The 19930-nt window shown below is 37.5% G+C and overlaps 1 protein-coding gene across 3 annotated transcripts in view; it reads left to right on the forward strand.

Moving 5' to 3' along the window:
- The window catches only part of dym (dymeclin), a 457039-nt gene that overhangs the window by 222664 nt on the left and 214445 nt on the right, over nt 1-19930 (forward strand). The window lies entirely within an intron of this gene.

A 19930-nucleotide genomic window follows, 5' to 3' on the forward strand; every position in this document is an offset into this window, starting at 1 on the left:
TAGATAGATAGATAGATATTTTATTAATCCCAAGGGGAAATTCACTTTTTTTTTTTTAATTATGATATATAACATAATAAGTTTTATATATAAGATAGTGAGTGTGCAATTTATTTGCCTCTAGGGGGAAGTTTAGCTTTTTTACAAAGTCTCAATAAATAAATATTATAACAAATGACAACCTCCCTCTCAAATATACATCAGAGTAACTAAAAAGAAAGAAATACTTGTGACATAGCTAAAGATAAAAAAAAGAGCATTCATGGACAGAGTGAGCGATTATAAAGACATATTGCTACATGTATGGAGGAGCCCCACTACCTCTTCTTGATACACTTCAGCTGAAAGTCCTCAATGTTATTATGTCAGAGAGGGGTTGAGCAGCATTGTTATAAAGAAATATATAGATTTATAATCATTTTTAGAATGAATGACTGTTATATGTATAACAATATTACTGTGTTGTCAGTCAGTCTGTTAAGAGCAAATAACATTTTAAGTAGCTTTGTGATGCCCCTACATCTTTTTGACATTATCTGCAACAACTGCTACTACTACTGTTACTATGTTGGAGAATTTTTATTTAAATAACAGCGGGATCACCACTGCAAAAGTTACAGTGGACGTCCTTTATTATAAGAGATTTGATGGATCCCTGCTATGTGAATGCCTCAGTTCTCTATCACAGGAAGAAATGTGGAATTGCTTGGTCCTATGAATACAGGTACTCGTCGACATACGACCTATGCAAGTTACGACTGTTCGACTTTACGACGCGTTTGACTGTTTCCCCCGCCAGCTGTTGGCAGCGCCAGTTTCCCGCACTCTCAAGTCTCACTACGCAGCAGTAAAAATATACGCAGCAGTGTTGCCCCACGTGTGTTTGTGTCTTGTTGTTTTGGCAATTTTCGATAATAATATAACCCTAACATATAACCCTATAATATTAACACTAATAGCAGCTTTCTACTCAAAACGGCAAACTTAAGAAGCTGCCAGCATCAAACCCAGAAGCTCTTGATTGGGCAGTTCTTAGGATTGCACTACGCAAGCAGTCGCATCAACTGCTTACCGCAACCTGCTTTCTTTTTTCTTCTTGAATAAAAGCGCACTTGTTCTGTTATACTTGTACTTGTGAAAGTGTTTATTTGATATTTGGACTTCAGGCTTCACACCAGTCATTCTCAGTCACACACACCACTCACATCCACATCCACAGTTATCCCAGTCTCGTTCGTGCACAAGTTTTATATACAATCATCACATTCAAATGTTAACAGTTCCCACACACAACTGCTGACTCCCAATCAAGAGCTTCTGGGTTCGATGCTAGCAGCTTCTCGAGTTTACCGCTTTGAGTAGAGAGCTGCTGTTATTGTTAATATTATACAATAAAAACATACATTTGATTTACGTCTATAACAACCGCTGTAAATTTATAGTGCTTGTCAAAGTTAGCGTTCACACTCGCCCCGATATGACACTGCTCTTTTCAAATAAAGACGCGCTATAACAGAGGTGAACTCAGATCAGAGAAAACAGAAGCCCTCCCCGCAAGAAATGTCGACTCACAGTGTATGAATGGCGTATGGAAGAAGTGTGTTAAGCGTTATGTAAATACTTTTGCTGGATTTAACAGTGAACAAGAACTTGATGAGATTAGTGAAGAAATAGTGAAACTGTCAAAAGACCTTTCATTGGAATGTGAAATGGAAGATGTCGAGGAGTTGCTAGACCGGGAATCAGGTGAACTTATAAATGAAGAGCTGATAGAATTGGAAGAAGAAAGAGTGGCGGAAGAAGAAACAAGAGAATTGGAGTAAGACGAAGAGGAGGAGGTGCCACAAAGAATGTTCACCACAAAGGGATTGTCAGAAGATTTATCTCTACTGAATAAACTCCTCGCTCATTTTGAAAAAATGGACCCAAATATTGAACGATTTGCGAGGATTGAACGGATGGCACGCAACACATTTCGTCCTTATTGCGAAATTTATGAAGAGAAAAAAAAACAAACAATTCAGACGAAGCTCACTATGTTTATGAAAAGAGCAACTCCTCCCATCACCCCGTCCGCAGCCTCGCCTGATCTGATGAAGGCGATATCGACAACCCGCAGCCAAGCACCAGTGGTGCCAGGAATTAAATGTACAGTACAGTATTTCTTGTTTTGTACGTTTTCCACATATTAAACAAATTGTACTGTAGTATGCTGTGTTTGTCTTAGAAAGTAAGAAAATGTTGATAAAATATTACTTTAAGATGATTACAATATTATTACCCAGTCTAATATTCTTACCTTAAATTAACATAGGCCGACTTACGTCCAGATCGACTTACAACCAGTCAGTCGGAACCAATCGCGGTCGTAAGTCGACAAGTACCTGTACTAGGAAGAGAGAATCAAGATAAAGAGAATAGTGTATCCCATAATACACTCTTTGCTTTATATAGAGAGGTACCAAAATATCTTGAACAGATTTAAAAGTTTTTGGTAAAACATCTTTGATTAGATTGGGAAATTCAGGTGCATACAACAGCAGAAACATGAAAAACAAGGTGGTAGACTCACCAGACAAATAACATAGCCAGCTAATCAATCCATTGATAATTTAATTAATTAATTTATGTATCCATCCATCCATTTTCCAACCCGCTGAATCCAAACACAGGGTCACGGGGGTCTGCTGGAGCCAATCCCAGCCAACACAGGGCACAAGGCAGGAACCAATCCTGGGCAGGGTGCCAACCCACCGCAGGACACACACAAACACACCCACACACCAAGCACACACTAGGGGCCAATTTAGAATCGCCAATCCACCTAACCTGCATGTCTTTGGATTGTGGGAGGAAACCGGAGCGCCCGGAGGTATATTGTAGATATTTCAAAATGAACTTAATAAGTACATTGGGGGAAACACTGATTTGCATGATAGCAGTGGGCACAAAGGCCCTCCAGAGTCGCTTCTTAGCACACCATGGTGGAACGAAGCCTGCAGGTACCACATCCTAATGGTCTCAGTGACTCCTTGGCACACCACAATCCACTATCTTTTGTCTTGTTGATGTTGAGTTGCTGGCTGTTGTCCCAGCAATGAGATGAAGTATTATTATTATTAATTAATTAATTATTAATTTTATATAAATTCTGCAGTTAATAATAACAACAATTGAATGTTATTTGATCTTCAGGGTAAATATACTACACATGAAGTCTCAGTTACACAGAAAAGCACACAAATTAGCCACACAAGAAGCTTGTACAATGTCTGCAAGCATTCTAATTAAGGGTAAAGATACATTTTCCTTTAATATCATTCCAATGATCCCTTTATAGCTTCTTTTGTTAGAATATGAAAATCTGATACATAGCTCAATCACATATTTTAATTATATATTAATATTTGCATTTCAATGACAGTGGAATGTGAAGGAGAGTGAACACCATATAAGACTCAATAATGAATAAATGAGATTTGTACAGTTTTTTGTTTTTTTTTTCTAAGAATTTCTGAATTACAATAAATGTATAAGCTGGTTATTCTGAAAATATGTAATGAATGAAATAAACAATGATTACTGCGCAATGAACAGTGGCCCTTGTATATAAAGTAGAGTTAACAGATTATACAAAAGGTAAATGAGACGTGAGATCAATTGGCTGTTCAAACAGCCCAACCTGTATTTTGGCATAGTAATAAAAAGGATATTTGTGCCTGGTTTGAAACAAAGAAAAATATCCACTAAGCATTACTGTTGGTATTTTTGTCTGTTGTTGGTGCTGTATAGTTGTTACAAGTCAGTGGGAGACATGCAAGTTAAGAATTTCAATACATTGTGTACCCAGGACAATAAACTTGAAAATGCATATTTGGTCTACAGTACATGACACAAACCCAAGTAGATTACATTTGCCAATATTGTATTTAACTCCATAAAACACTGCATAAGAAAACAAAAAAGAAAATTAGCTGTTGGAGGATAATAAACAGGACAGTATTTTCTACATTACTGCCTAGGACAGTGTTTGTTAATTTTTTTTTTTTTTTGGTGACTCAACCCCCCTTCTAATTATCTTCAAGAACCGAGTCAATGTGAATGGGGAATATCAGGGGTGTTTTGGTTCCCCTTGGAAAATTGCTGCTGACAGTCATAGCGGAGCAATGTCGTTTGCTTAAACTGGCCACTGTGATCCATCACGAGACACTAAACTGTACGCGACCCTTCACAGTACATGATTTTTGAGGCATTGCAGGTGATGTGTAGAAACCTCCGAATAATTTTGAATTTAACAGGGGGCCAGTTGATGTGCTCCCTTTTACTGCCACAGCAGCAGTGGTGTTTGGTTCTGTTAGCAACATTTAAAAAATAGAATGTGATTCTTATTCATGCATATTCATTGTAGACCGTTAAAGAGAGAACTGCAGACAAAAATGAAAACCTTGTTGACTCCTTTTGACTGAATTTATTTTTAATGGCTGATAAAACTTTTTATAATAAAACTCGAAGCACATGCTGTTCACAAATATGGTTGCCTGTGTAGCTCTGCTGCATCAAAGCTGACATCAAAAGGGTTAAAAGCAAAATTTGCCTGACCAGGCAGTACTATATGTATTTTGAATTGCTGGGGCACCATAATTGTCTGACTACTGTCCTTTAATATTGATTTCTGCCTCTTTTTTATACCATCCTAGAATGGTATATAAAACAGAAGACATCAAACAGCAGAGGGTTTCTTCTGGTTGCATGGTTCAAAACACCTTCATTCCTTATTCCTTGTCACTGCATCATACACTCATTGGTTACAGCCCATGCACACAGAGCTCACACCTACAACTTAACATGTTTGATTTCTTGGGCCGAGTCACTAGTTGGACTGAGTCTCTGGTTATGTCACTCTATAACGGGGTCACCAACTCCAGTCCTTGAGGACCACCGTGGCTGCAGGTTTTCATTCTAACCCTTTTCTTAATGAGTGTTTTTGCTGCTTACAAACTTCTTTTGAACTAATTTTAATTGACTTGTTCTTGAAGAAGACTCAGACCTCTTGTTTCTTTTTCCTTAATTAGCAGCCAGACAATAACGAGATACAAAATGAGCCAAAACAACTGGTGTCTATCATACAATATCTGAAAATAAAGAAAGATGAAGGTCTCAGGAATACTGATCTGCTCAAGACCCCAAAACATTTTAACAGTGCTCTTAGAAAGAGAGCATCAACAATTTCAGAAATGTCTGCTAATGCACCACGAGAGCAGAATTAAAGAACGGGTGTAATTAACAAGAAGACTCGGCACCTAATTAAGCAGCTGGTTGGAGTTTGAGGCCCTGACTTAGTTGGTCTTCTGTTGGCTCACTCACATCACATTTCATTTCTGTTTGGGTGCCATTTAAGGAAAGAAATGAAGCAATTAAGAAGAACGATGAAGAAGTTCCGGGGAACAAATCCTAAAAAAACAAGTCTGTTAAAATGAATTCACAAGAAGTTAATTAGCAGCACAAGCAGGACACTCATTAAAAAAGGGTTAGAATGAAAACCTGCAGCCACAGTGGTCCTCCAGGACCGGACTTGGCGACCCCTGCTCAATACGACTAGAGGTCACACGAACACATTGCAGCTGTTTCCAAATGTTGCTATGTAAATGTAGTCTGCAACTAAAAATCGCTAGAAAAATCGTCTAATGTGACATGGCCTTAACATGACACAACATACCATACCCATTTTCTAAGCCTGTGTAATCCTGAGCTGGGTTACATGGTCGTTGGAGCCTAACCCAGCAAGCATAAGGCACAAGGCAGGAACAATCCCTGGACAGGTTACCAGCCCATCACAGGGTGAACACACACACACATGCACCAATTTAGCATCAGCAATCCACTTAACCTGCATGTCTTTGCACGGTGAGAGGGAACCGATGCAGACATGGAGAGAACATGCAAATTCCACGTAGGGAGGACCCTATCTTTATCCAGACTGGCAGGGTTCCAAAACCATTGTTATTCCATTGGCTGTCAGTCTGTCACAGAACACCATCTTGCACACACTCTCACAATCTAACTGGCATGTTTTTGGGGATGTCAGCTGAAAGCCTGTGAAGACAAAAGAAGATTGTGGAAATTCCACACGGACAGCAATCTGGCATGGGGTTCAAGGGAAGGATGCTGGACCTGTGAGCTAGCAGTGATAATTACTGGGCTACTGTGCCACCAATGTTCCCTCTAAGGAGTAGCATATAGTGAGCAAAAAACATTGTTTATGAGCGACATTTTGTTTAAGCCAAAAATTTATGAGCACCAACTCAGACGGTCGGAGTGAGCGATCGTGCGATAAGTACGAACGACGCCGTCGGAATGAGCGACTGTGCGGGAAGTATGAGCGACACTCTGAATTCGTGTGAGCGATCGCTCACACGCTCAGCTTAGAGGGAACATTGTGTGCCACCCTTCCTTTTATTTGTTTATTCTTTAATATTATTGCTAATGAACAAATACATAACTGTCCTGTTTGTGATCCTGACTGAACAAAACAGAAGAAAATCACCTTTATTTCTTAGTAACACTATTTTGTACACTCACACAAACATATATATATATATATAAAAGTGTGCAGGTTGTGATGCTCTACATTACTGCTAATTAACATATTGATGATATTATTTGTGACTTTATGATTAATGTATTTAAGAAGCAAGGATGGAACAGTAAGAATGATCCCAATAAGGTATAGGCTGATGTTCTTAAATAAGGCATTTATTTAGCACTGAGCCATTCAGGGTAACAGTCACAAAATACAAAACTGCTTGTCGTCTTCTGTGTACACCTTAACTTCATCCCTTATACATTTTACGTTTAGCTTTTGAGGGGAAAAAGATGACCTAGACTTGTTTTAATAAACATAATCAATTAAATAAATATCTATATGTAACCCATTGTACATAAACAACTAGTGCAAAAATATATTCGCTTTCTTTGAAGTATTTTAGTGGAATAACTTTTGCTATCTTTAAATTTGTCTTCTGGGGTAAGATGAGATCTGCATGCTGTTTCAACAGATATGGCCCATTTGACTTCATTCATTTCTTGCAGTACGGAGTATGTGTCGTATTCTCACTGCCATTCATACTTACCATCCATTATCCAACCCGCTATATCCTAACTATAGGGTCACGGGGGTCTACTGGAGCCAATCCCAGGGCGCAAGGCAGGAAGCAAACCCTGGGAAGGGCGCCAGCCCACCACAGGGCACACAAACACACACATCCACACACCAAGCACACACTAGGGACAATTTAGGATCGCCAATACACCTAACCTGCATGTCTTTGGACTGTGGGAGGAAACCGGAGGAAACCCACGCAGGCACGAGGAGAACATGCAAACTCCACGCAGGGAAGACCCGGGAAGCGAACCCAGGTCTCCTAACTGTGAGGCAGCAGCGCTGCCACTGCACCACCATGCCGCCCCATACTTACCATAAATGAAAAATAATCACAGTATTTTTTATAAGGTGTTAGATATAGTTTCACTGACTCTGCTTTGTAATCATTGCAGTATTATTTTTTTTAAACTAGGTTTTAAATACTTTTATGCCTGAGAACATTTCAAGTACATCATTGGATAATGTTATGAAAGAAATATGTTGCAACTTTGGCTACAAAATTTGTCGAGAACTCTGGTTTCATATTATGACATCAGAGCCACAACTGTCACAGAAGAATGACAACTTAATTCTGATATAAAACATCTTTGTTAGCCTTTCTGCCTTTCTGAAGATGTGAAGCGACAGTTGCATATCAGTTACATTCAGACGCCAAGTAATTCTCTCCTTGCTTTTTTAAGCATATAATTGAGGGGTCAGAGTGAAATATCTTTCAGGTAAGTAAATCCTTGTTAAGTATACAGTTGCACATACATTAAAAATAGTTAAGAATTTGTTTCTTTTTATGGCTGACTCTGGAACAGTTCTCCCTGCTGTTATGCCAGCAATAGAAATACTTGACACCTGTTGCCAGTTTTATTCCCATTTAAATTAAAACATCATGTACAAAAGAATATGGCTCATAAAATATATTAATATATAGCCAGTTTATGTGCTTAAAGGAATACTCCACCTTAAAATTATATATTTTTTAATATATTATTTACCCCCATTACGTTTATAGTGTTGGTCGAGAAACATTTTAATATGAGTTTATTTATTTATTAATCCATTCTTTTTCTAGCCTGTTTATAGTACAAGGTAGTGAGTCATGTTTGTTTAAAGTATTTCTATATGTGTATATATAAAATGGTTAAAAAATAAAAGGCAGAGTTTACTCATCATACCTGAATTATTTGTACAGCACTAGAATGTTCTGGCAAAACATTATTGGCTGTCAGATAAAAGGGCGAGCTTGCGATACTTTGGAACTGTGCGACTGTGCTGAAAAGTCGTAATGGCGTTGAGTAGTTTGGTATCCCCTACTGTTCTAGCTGTTTAGTTTGACATCCTCGGGTGACAAGATCAGCAGCCATTGTTGTCAAATTTGACATCCCCTCCAACTGCAGGTTGTGTAATGTGACTCCAGCTTAGAGTGTCTATTACTTTGAATTTATTTGCTTCTGAAATGAGGCTTATTGGCAAAAGTAAAAAAATGTTTGCCTTATTTAAGTAATCTCTGCTGGTTTAAGTTACCAGGTTGTGCATTGACTTGATTGTAATTTGACAACAAATAACATGAATACAAAATAGTAAATAATACATAAAAGTTATTGGTTTTGGAATCTGCAAGTAAAACACATAAGGTCAACCAACCATACTGGCTTAGAATATGCTGTGCAATTCGTTTCTGTATTTAACTTTTTCCACAGCTTTTGTATCTAGATAGATAAATAGATAGATTGATAGATACTTTATTAATCCCAAGGGGAAATTCACATACTCCAGCAGCACGTTACTGATACAAAAAACAATATTAAATTAAAGATTGATAATAATGCAGGTAAAAACAGACAGTAACTTTATATAATATTAACGTTTACCCCCCCCCCAGGTGGAATTGAAGAGTCGCATAGTTTGGGGGAGGAACGATCTTCTCAGTCGGTCAGTGGAGCAGGACGGTGACAGCAGTCTGTCGCTGAAGCTGCTCTTCTGTCTAGAGATGACACTGTTTAGTGGATGCAGTGGATTCTCCATAATTGTTAGGAGCCTGCTGAGCGCCCATCGCTCTGCCACAGATGTCAAACTGTCTAGATAGATAGATAGATACTTTATTAATCCCAATGGGAAATTCACATTCTTCAGCAGCAGCATACTGATACAATAAATAATATTAAATTAAAGAATGATAATAATGCAGGTGAATAAACAGGCAATAACTATGTATAATGTTAAATGTTAACGTTTACCCCCCCCCGGAATTAATGTCATCTGGCTTATAATGTACTGATAAGCATTGTTCATTCTATATTTTTCATACAAATTTTTTTCATTTTTCTTTATGGTTTCATTATTATTCTTATTATTACATCTTGTTTGGCTGGTTCCTATATCCAATGCAGATTACAATATTTGAGATACAATTGGTTGTTTTTCCTATACTAGCACAAGCACATGAAGTGACTTGCTCAGGGTCACACAGTGTCAGTTGCAGGACTTGAACCCACAAGCTCAGGGTTAACAAAGCCTTAACCACTATGCCACATACAGTATTTTTAATAGTTGCATACTATAAATAAATTCTATTAATAATTAATTGTTCAATAAATTCAATAAATGAATTGGTCATTAAAATAAAGAATTACAGTTGATAATTCATGTTACCTATGTATCCGAAGTCCCATTCGTCTCAAAATAAAATGTAACACTCATTTCTGGTATTATGCGATTTCATTATTTATTTTTCCTTATGTTGTAATTTCTGTATTTTTGCTTTTCCTGTAATAGACACTGAAGGATGTGGTGATGAATGGTGGATCACTCTTGCCTGTAGCACTAAACCATAATGATAACATAGCCTCTTAACAGCTAAGACAGTTGAATGATCTTTTCCTCTTCAATCTGGTAAAAGCAACAGCTGACCCACTCAATGGGTTTTGCCATCAGAACAGTGGCTCATTTGTCACATTTAAAATACCCTACTGACATTCAATGTAGTGGTTTATTAATTTCTGTTGAAAGTGTTTACTACATTGTAAATAGCTATTCAATATTTTTTGCGCAACTCAAATAAGTAAGTACTTACTGTTTATACTTTGTATCCGCAATTCAGCCACTACATCCTGGAATGCTTATGAGGCCTAATTAGCTTTCCATCATGTATTCATTTTCAAGGCACCAATGCCAAAGGCAGTCATCTTTCCAGTATTTCTGAGTTAGCTAGTATTGTTGTGCTTATTTTATGTCACCTTGTGGCGTCTGCAGCCATCCTGTGCTTAACTCTAGCTCTAGGTGTTCTGGAAAATGTTATTTTTCTCCTATGTCTTTGTTTATTTTGTTACTTGTGTCCTATGCAGACACACATTCAGGGAAGAGGTGGAACAGCAGGGCAGAGTACACAATCATGAGCACAGACCTCCTCTGTGGTAATATAATACATAAACCAGTTTCTTTTCCTAACTTCAGGACTCTTCCAGCTTTCACCACCATAGCAGCCTTTCTCTCTTCTCTATTCATAGCTTATAGTTATTTTAGTTGGATGTGTATCTCTTGTCATGTGTTTAGATCCAACAGATTTTCTTTTTGTTCTTTACTTTCCATTATCTATATTTCTTTTCCGTGCATTTTGATACTCTAGCATGTTTTTTGCCTAACTTTTTAGAACGTTAGAAGAATTGTAACAACAGACCATTTTAGCCCAACAAGTTCATCCATCCTATTCACCTACATTTCTCAAAATAACATCAAAGTCCTACTCTCCACCACATTAATTGGTATTTTATTCAATACGTCTTTCTTTCTTTGTATGAAGGAAATATTCCTAACATTTGTGTGAAGTCTGAAATTTGCCCTTAACAAGCTTCCAACCGTGTCCCCATGTTCTTGTTGAAGAATTTGTTTTAAAGTACAGCTGGTATCTACTGTACTGATTCCTTTAATAATTAAAAAAAACTTTAATCATGTCATCTCTTAATCTCCATTTGCATAAACTGAAAAGGTTCTGCTCCTTTAATCTTTCTTCATAGCTCATACTGTAACTTTCAGTCAGTCCTGGAGTTAAACCTGGTCATTCTTCTCTAGGCTTTCTACGTCTTCCTCACCAGTGTGTATTATAACTGTAGCATTAACAACCTTTGACTTCTGCTCCACAATTCGTGATGTTTAACCCCTTAACTTCTCATTTGCTTTCTTGATCACGTCTCTGCACTGCCATGATATACATAACGATGAGTCCACTGTGACTCCCCGGTGCCTCTTGAATGGTGAGTGGTAGTGATGGCTTGTTTTTAAATAGTACCCTGTAACCTTTATTTTGATCAAAACTTGAACTGTATTTTATGAATATTTGTTTAGCAGTAATTTACTCTGTTTACTACATTAAAAACAGTCGTGCAAATTTTATAAGTGTGCTGTATTTTTATTGTAAAAATAAAAAGTAACATTATTAAACTCTTTTTTAATTTTTCAAATAATGCAGCACTTAAAAATTTAATGTTAACAATTTTTTTTTTATTTTATTAATTTTATTGTAGTAAAAATTGATATATTTGTATGGAATGACTAAGATAGGATTGAAAACAAGTCGCCCCCCACCCCTGAGAGAGAGAGAGCATGGCCAACAGAGTAAAACTTAAGGCTTGTAAACATACCTAAATTGATGAGTTTAATAGGGCAATAGAGACAAATGGAGAAGAAAAAGAAATGTGGAGATAATTGCTTCCTCGATGCATTAAGAGCTTATTCTAAGATATTATTGATTAGATCCTGCCAGGTTTTGAAAAAATTCTGTATGGATCCTCTAACTGAATATTTGATTTTTTCCAATTTCAAATAGTATAAAACATCGGTTACCCATTGACTTAAAAGAAGAGAGTTAGGATTCTTCCAGTTTAGCAAAATAAGTCTGTATGCTAAAAGTGTAGTGAATGCAATCACAGTTTGTTTGTCCTTCTCCACTGTAAACCCATCTGGAAGAACACCAAACAAAGCTGTTAATGGGTTAGTAGGGATTGTGACACCAAGGCTGTCTGAAAGGCACTTAAAAATTTTGGTCCAAAATGATGTTAATTTGGTGCAGGCCCAAAACATGTGACCCAGTGGGGCTGGGACTTGATTGCAGCGTTTGCAGGTTGTTAACAATTTTTAAGTAGTTCCTTACAAAATGGAGTGTCTGCTGTACTATGTGTAAACAGAATACAGTATACCCAGCTTGCAAGTCAAGGAGCATATTTCATTGTTGTGCTATAAATTGAAATTAATAATCACAATTATAATGTCAAAGGCAATAATTATCAATTATTAATTTGTCATAATTGTTCACCCCTAATGTAAACCTCTAGGATCATATGCTTCTGTTGCTTCCTCATAGAATTCCAGCATGTTAGTGAAACACAGCCTTCCTTGTCTAAAACTATGCTGAAACTCCTGTTCTTGCAATGTGTTGCCTGATCTTTTCCTTAATAATTCCTTCCTAACTTCCACTGTGCCTTTTTGTCGAGTAATAAAATCATTAGTATTTGTCTCTTTTAAATTATTTCTTGGACTCTGGCTCTTATCATTTGTTTTTTGTGCCATTTGTGGCAGTTTACCTTTAGAAGTATCTGCTGTATACAACATGTCAGAAGGCATACCAAAACATTTTAGAAATATTTGTAACACTGCTTATTTATTTCCCAAAACATGAGTAAGAGAAGCAATGCCGACTTTTCCAACAACAAGCCAAAAAGTAATTTGGCTTCAAAGTGGAGGGTAGCAGCAGGAGTCATTCCATGTAATATTTCTAAAACGAAACAGATGCTTTTGAAGAATGCATAAAGCATTCTTAAAGATAAAATAACACATTTTCATTCTCCTCTAGTAGGAAAGCTACTTCGCTAATAAAGATCACATTGTAATTGAACACAAGAAAATAGTAAGCAGAGCTGCCTGAGATCTGTAATAGTACTTCAAAACAGCATAGATGTTTGCTACAGGATGGAGATTCTTGTAACAGAAATGGACTTTTATTATAACACTACTTCCAAACCCAGTTAATCCACTTCAGCCTTGTCCCAGCATAACTGGATGTAAAACAATTACAAACTCTGGGCAGTGTGTCACTCCATCACAAGGCCCACTCACATGCACTCCCATTTAGTATACAGTGTTTGTAGAAAACAATCGCCCCCTTTGTAAATATTCACATTTTATTGCTTTACAGCCTAAAATGAAAACACACACAAAAATATTTTTTCAGCTTTATTTACTCAGTGCATCCTACAGTATAACTTCACAGTAAAAGCTGTAAGCAACAGTTCAGAAAAATAACAATAAATAAAAGGTTTGAATTGATATACTGTAGGGACTCTGCCATGTGTCAGTACTTTGTGGAACCACCTCTTCTTTAATTTCAGCCTTGTCTAATATCTTGATGAGGGAAAATTTAATTTAAATGATTTTAGCATAAGGTTGCAACATAACAAAATGTCCACATAAGTTTCATATTTTAAAGTTGTTTTTTTTTTTGTTATTGTAATTTGAAACATGCCTACAGTTACTATTAAAGCTGTCTGACTTGCTTGTGAGGCTGCACATGAAATGTTGCATGCAGTTCTGGTCAACATACTGTATTACAAAAGAGGACAAAACAACACTGGTCAACATGTAGGGAAAGGTGACTAGTTTGAGGGGTAGGACCTTTGAGGACAAACTGAAAGACCTGACTCTACAGCGTAAGAAGTCATGAGATAGAAGCATTTCAATTGAGGACAACAAGCATATTTTAAAGTCATTTCTTCAACAAAGATATGCAAGTTAAATGTGCATTAGAAACAGATTTTAACAAGCATTTCTACACACATAGATATGTAAAATGTGGTGTTTATTAGTGAAATTAAAAGTTCTAGCTTTTAGAGGTTCAGACCTAACATGATAATGATGATGATGATGATGATTATTGTATTGAAAATGAAATGCAAACATGACACAAGCATTTAGACCCTTTGCTTTGGGTCAGGTGTATCTCATTCTGTTGCTCATCATTGTAAGAAATTTGGAGCAACCACAACTTTTCCTTGAGTTGGTCATCCTAAAAGGAGAAGGGCCTTGGTAAGAGAGGTGAGCAAGAACCTTATGATCACTCTGGCTGAACTTCAGAGAACCTGTGTGGAGATGTGAGAAACTTCAACATGAACAACTATCAGAGATATCTTTAACAAAAAAACCTGCACCACAGCACTCAAAACCTCACACTGGGCTGAATATTCACTTTCAACAGTACAATGACTCCAACCTCAAAGCAAAAACAGTACAGACTTGAGGACAATCCTGGGAATGCTCTTGCGTGGCCCAGCTTGAGCCCAGACTTGAACCCAATCAAACATATCCTGGGAGCCCTGATAATATCTGTCCATCCTAACAGAGCTCAAGAAGATCTGCAGAGAAGAATGGCAGGAAAATGTCCAAATCCAGGTGTGTGAAGCTTGTCATGTCAACCCCAAGAAGACTCCAGACTGGATTTGTTGCCAAAGGGGCTTCAACTGAGTACTGAGGAAATGGTTTAAATACTTGTGTCACAAGGATATTTCACTTTATCATTCTGGGGTGTTGAGTTTTGCTTCATGGGGGGGGGAAATGAATTTAAATAATTTTACCATAAGGCTACAACATAACAAAATGTCAAAAAGTGAAGTGTCTGAATAATTTCTGAAGACCCTTGTTGAATGTAGGTGGAAAGGGAGAAAGCCCCACTCGATAGGATTCACGTACATTTCAAAGCACTCACAAGGAGGAAGATTTTGACGCCAGGTTCAAAATGTCATTTGATCATTGCAGCAGTGATTAAAACTTGTGAGAACTGGAAAAGTCGTCAAGTGTTAGTTGAACATGGGGCACAAGAGCTTTAAGGTGGCATTCAACAATCAAAATGCACAGTTTTTAATAGATTGTTCAGTATACCAGCTTTTAAATCCCATGGCGTTATAGCAGATTTTTTTTTTTTTTTTCATTTTAAAATTCTGACCATCCAGTTAAGCACAGCTATGTGGGTATTTAAAAAAATATATTTGATTACTAGGTTGGTTTGATAAAACAGCAAAACAGTTGTCAAGGGGATAGTTTCCATAGCAGAAGACACAAGATGGTACAGTAAAACAAAGCTAAGTGTCTTGTTGGTTAATTCTTTTGATTTTGTTTGATGTCACTTTTTTCCCCTTAAAAGCAAAACGCTTTAGGGTAGAGTATCCAATTTCCTCCCACTTGTAACTCTTTTAATCCCTATGCTGTTTGACAAGTTTTAGTCAAACATATGGCATAGCTGTTTCCTTTAATGTCTCCATCAACCTCATGGGTGGATAATAAGTACATTTTCATTGGCCGAGTTTTTATTCCCCCAAGGAAGGAACTTAAAAGAAACTACAAGATATGTCCCTGGTGTTGGCATTGCTGATTAAATGTGTGTATTTCAGCAATAGACCTTCTGGATTTTCTGGAGTTTCATGGGATAACATCTAGGCTACATTTTGTTGCAGGTTAGGGAACAGGTTGTTGTTCAGAAGCCCATCTTCTGATATTATTTATGATAGATTTACAGTAGAAATTAAATGCATATGATGGAAACTGGATACTTAATTTATGAAAGCTTCTAACTGGCATTTTTTTCAAGAGTAGTGAGAATGAAGTTGTGGTTGTCTGAATCCTGAATTAAGAAAGTCACATGACCTCTGAGGGGACCAGTAAAGTTCTTTATAACAAATGAATCAGATATCCAAAAAATACAAAAACAATACTGCCCTTGTTTCTTGGTGCAAAGAGAATTGTCTGCACCTAAACATCAGCGAAACCAAGGAACTGGCTTATTGACTTTCGCTGAGCGAAAGAGCCTCTATGTCTGGTCACTATTCATGGAGTAGATGTAGAAGTGGTCCACTCCTACTGGTACTTGGTGAGTTCCACACTAATGACAGGTTGGATTGGTCTTGGAATACATAGGAATTGTATAAGAAAGGGCAGGGCAGGCTCTTTTTCCTTTAATGGGGCAAGTGATATCTTCTTAAACTCTGTGATGGCCAGTGTGATTTTGTACACTATGGTGTGCTGGTCCGATCACATCACTTCAACAAGCTAAATAAAAAGGGCTGGCTCAGTTATGGGACACACTCTGGACCCCTGATGGTCACAATAAAGGAGAGAATTAAAACAAAACTGAGTGACATTATGAACAATGCTGCACGTCTCCCTCTCTCTCTGTGTGTGTATGTGTATGTATATATATATATATATATATATAATATATACTAGCAAAATACCCGCGCTTCGCAGCGGAGAAGTAGTGTGTTAAAGAGGTTATGAAAAAGTAAAGGAAACATTTTAAAAATAACGTAACATGATTGTCAATGTAATTGTGTTGTCATTGTTATGAGTGTTGCTGTCATATATATATACATATACACATATATTATATATATATATATATATATATATATATATATATATATATATATATATATATACACACACACATATATACATACACATACATATATATATATATATATATATATATACATATACGCACATACATGCACTTACAATAACATAGAAATCAATATAAACAACATTAACATCATTATCATATGAGAATATGAAGTAATATATAAGAAGCACATTTCATATAAATATAAATTATTAAACAGTAAAATGTTCTTCTATAATTTGCTACTGTGGCTATTCGTTTGTCTGTCCAGGATTTTAAATCACCTGTAGCTCGCAAACCGTTTCACCTATTGACTTGAAATCTGGTACACATATAGTACGTCACGTCTACTATCCGCTTTATGGGTGATGATTGCATTACTCTTTTTATCTTTATTTTATTTTATTGTAGAATCAACTCCTATCTGCGCACACCAGGGCAGCCGTGGGCGGATGCGTATGGTGTATTCACTCCATGTTATCGTGCATTGCGCTGTCACTGGTATTTTGATAAAAGAATTTGAACAACATATAAGAAGCGTATAAATTATTAAACAGTAAAACATTAACATTTAAGAAGTAAAGTTACATTGAGTACTACTGCAGTGCCTTCGGGTATACCTCATTTTTTGTTTGCCCATTACATGCTTAAATGTATACATTTTTTGTTGTACCTACCCGAGAACGCGCGACATATAACCGACCGTGGGAGAAGCATGGATTTTAAACACGCGTTGAGTTCATCTGCTGGTCTCCCTCGTGGAATAACTGGTAATGTTTGACTAAAATCTACAGCGAGTAAAACGACATTACCTCCTATTTTTTTTTTTTACGATCTCTGAGATGTTGCTTTTTTCGGTTCAAGGCTTCATAAGCTCTTTTATGTTCTATGGTGTACTTATCCCAAAACATCATCTTTGAATGTTGCAAGACTTTCGCCTTGTATGTAGATCGGGGTAATTACATTCATTGCATTCCTAGTCTGAATCACAATCTGATTGTATGGGTGGTTACCTGGCAGGTAACGCTTATGCTTGGTCATCAAGTCGTCTAACATCCGCCACGTCCATCCATCCATCCATTTTCCAACCCGCTGAATCCGAACACAGGGTCACGGGGGTCTGCTGGAGCCAATCCCAGCCAACACAGGGCACAAGGCAGGAACCAATCCCGGGCAGGGTGCCAACCCACCGCAGGACACACACAAACACACCAAGCACACACTAGGGCCAATTTAGAATCGCCAATCCACCTAACCTGTATGTCTTTGGACTGTGGGAGGAAACCGGAGCGACCGGAGGAAACCCACGCAGACACGGGGAGAACATGCAAACTCCACGCAGGGAGGACCCGGGAAGCGAACCCAGGTCCCCAGGTCTCCCAACTGCGAGGCAGCAGCGCTACCCACTGCGCCACTGTGCCGCCACTCAATGCATACATTCTAGTTTATTCTGTGTCTTTATAGACTTAACCAGAGCTGCCATTTTTGTTTTTAAACCGGCAAGGCTTTGGAGAATGAAGTATTTAATGGTAAATCTTAGCATAAGTACAAAAGTATTGAACATGTGTTCTTTGAATTGCATCATCCATACAGTCGATTCAATTCAGTTTATTTCTGTGTAGCGCTTTTGACTGAGTGTAGACGCAGGGCACTGAAATACATAAGAGAGATGCTACCAAGCTCTCATTTTTAGCAGAAATTATTGCTGCTGATGCATCACATATATTGAACAAAGTGAGTTTTGAAAGTTATTAGCCATTATGTTCACCACAAAGCATGAACAAATAGTTTAATTTACAGAACTTTCACATTTTTAAGACCATTCAAACACTACAAGGCCAAGGTACAGCTTGTATAAAATTGCTTGCACTTTAAAATCTTTTCAGGGTGAAAATTACCAGAGCAGAGAGTGGATGCAAGTGAGATTTTGTAGAGTAATTGTATTTCAAGAAGCCTTGGAAATTTAGGTATCACCAAAAAAATGCAGAAAGCTTCTTAATGTGTATGTGTGTGTGTGTGTGTTTGTTTTTTTTCTTCTCAAAAATGAATGTGTTTTAAAATGCATCTTGTGTAGATCATTTTCTCTGCTAAACACACATTTAATGGTTCCGAGGAAACCATTTGGTGACTTTTCTCAGAAAAGGGGAGGTATTGCCTTTTACTTTTGCAAACAACACGACAAGGTTTTTTAAAAGATGACAGTCACATTTTTTCCTTTTTAAGATCTATTTAGTGTGATACATGCCTCATCAGTGTCAGAGCATCTGGAGGTGGCATTATCTTACTAATTAGGGTGAAGATTTTAGAGAATTCAAAGGAAAAGCTCAGATGAAAAGGTTGGTTTGTACACCATTGATAAGATGCTTTATGCAGTATGTCTTCTCCAGACTATTCGGTTCATTATACATATATTGATCTATATTATTATGAAAAGATTTTAGGGTTCAAGTTAACCTTATGTTAAAATGACATTTGAGTTGTATCACTTCAGAGTGTTTTACAAATACAGACATAAGATTCACAGTTACACAATAGTTAAAAAGAATTTTCAGGCAGAATTGTAGTCCCTTCTGGCAGAGCAGTAAGTACTTTTTTTGGAGCAAGAAATTTCTTCGTTTGAGAAAACCACTTTTTGAGATGTCTATGATTGAGATTAATAGATGCTCAGGTAGAGGGAATCTGACACTCGCTGTCAGCTCTCTTAATGTGCATCTGACTGAATTAATATGGAAAACAAGTGTATTATTTCTTACCTCTCTGCATGTTCTGTTTTGTGTGCCTGTAATGCCTGATGTGAGTTTCTAAAAAGAGGATTTACAGGACCGCAGCATAGATGAAGTCCACTCTCGTTTGAAAAGTTATTACATATTCACTTATGTTTGCATTACTCAGCTATAAATCCACTAATCTATTAATTGATACATCCATCCATCCATTTTCCAACCCGCTGAATCCGAACACAGGGTCATGGGGGTCTGCTGGAGCCAATCCCAGCCAACACAGGGCACAAGGCAGGAACCAATCCCGGGCAGGGTGCCAACCCACCGCAGGACACACACAAACACACCCACACACCAAGCACACACTAGGGCCAATTTAGAATCGCCAATCTACCTAACCTGCATGTCTTTGGAATGTGGGAGGAAACTGGAGCGCCCGGAGGAAACCCATGCAGACACGGGGAGAACATGCAAACTCCACGCAAGGAGGACCCGGGAAGCGAACCCAGGTCCCTAGGTATCCCAACTGCGAGGCAGCAGCGCTACCCACTGTGTCACCGTGCCGCCCTAATTGATACATCACACTTTTAAAATGCTTAGTGAACATTTCTTAATAAT

Source organism: Erpetoichthys calabaricus, chromosome 7 (assembly GCF_900747795.2).
Source record: "Erpetoichthys calabaricus chromosome 7, fErpCal1.3, whole genome shotgun sequence".
NCBI classification, from domain to species: Eukaryota; Metazoa; Chordata; class Cladistia; order Polypteriformes; family Polypteridae; genus Erpetoichthys; species Erpetoichthys calabaricus.